General features: G+C 41.9%; 1 protein-coding gene across 1 annotated transcript in view; it reads right to left on the bottom strand.

The window, feature by feature from the left end:
* Window positions 1–1,190, bottom strand: part of LOC119585603 (ras-related and estrogen-regulated growth inhibitor-like protein) — a gene marked incomplete at its 3' end in the record, with an annotated part of 44,808 nt that overhangs the window by 42,603 nt on the left and 1,015 nt on the right.

Below are 1,190 nucleotides of genomic sequence, written 5' to 3'. Positions count from 1 at the left end.
TCTCATAAGATAGCACTAAAGGGAAAATATTATTCTTATATTTGACATTTCACTGAACAGCGCTGACACTATTACGAAGGAATCCACCCACCTGCAAGCAAACCCAGACCCACCCCCACGAAACCTACAATCATGGGCTGGCCTCTTCCTCTGTTCTCTTCTTGCACATTTCTCAAGAAAACGTGCCCTAAGGACGGATGTAGCTTTACGTGTAAAAGCCATAAATACACATGAACAGAGAAAAAATAACGAAGATACAAGTGAGGCTGGGCAAGAACTCTGTACTTCTGATTTCCTTTGTTTTAAATACCTTCTTTTATGCTACTCACTTCTTTTCCTTGGATTAAATCTGGAAATGAATGACCCGGAGAAACGTCAAACATACCCCACTACCACACTTCCGCCGAGGGGCTTGCCAAGGGAAGCAGCATCCACGGGACATCAGGTGAAAATGTGCGCTGTCAGGAAAAGTTGGGGTCACTGTGGTACGTCTCTTGAGTTTGCCTAATCCTTCTTTTGGTTTATCTGTGTCACTATGTTGTTTGTTATCTCTAATATGACATTCCTTTTGTTTTATTTTTATATTAATTTACTTTTGCTTAGAGGAAGGTCACTCAGGGTGAGGTGTAAGACAAGGAATACACACGCGAATCGCTCAAGGACATGCGTTCACCCGCGATACCTAAGAATCATTTTTGTTCTCATAAAGCGACTCTAGAGTCATCAACCTAGTAACTGTAGCTGGGATGGAGATGTATCAGCGGCCACCTGCAGACTAATCTCCGCCATGTTCTTAGTCAGCTGCCTGGCACAGTGAAGGCAGCTGAGGTTCAACATGTTGCGTTGGCGGGGCTCAACCCGTGGCTCGACCAGTCGAACATGGCATCGAGGCCTTCGTCTTCTAATCATTATTTCCTGTATTGGAGATCTGGGAGAGAGATATGCGAAAAAAAAACGGCGACGATGATTGCTTCTTCCAAAACATGTTCAAGTAATTAGTTTCAGGAACCACTTTCACTGACTTCAGTATTAGTCATCTGAATATCCTTTTCTCTACTTAAAGGTCAATATTAACTTATATAATTGGGTAAGAAATTTCGTTTAGTATTAATGCAATCGGGATCAAAAGCTATTTCCCATTTTCTTCATTTCTTCTCCCGCAAACATAAAAGAATACCCATATAGAAAGA

Source organism: Penaeus monodon, chromosome 20 (genome assembly GCF_015228065.2).
Source record: "Penaeus monodon isolate SGIC_2016 chromosome 20, NSTDA_Pmon_1, whole genome shotgun sequence".
NCBI classification, from domain to species: Eukaryota; Metazoa; Arthropoda; class Malacostraca; order Decapoda; family Penaeidae; genus Penaeus; species Penaeus monodon.
This window is presented reverse-complemented; position numbering and strand designations above follow the sequence as displayed.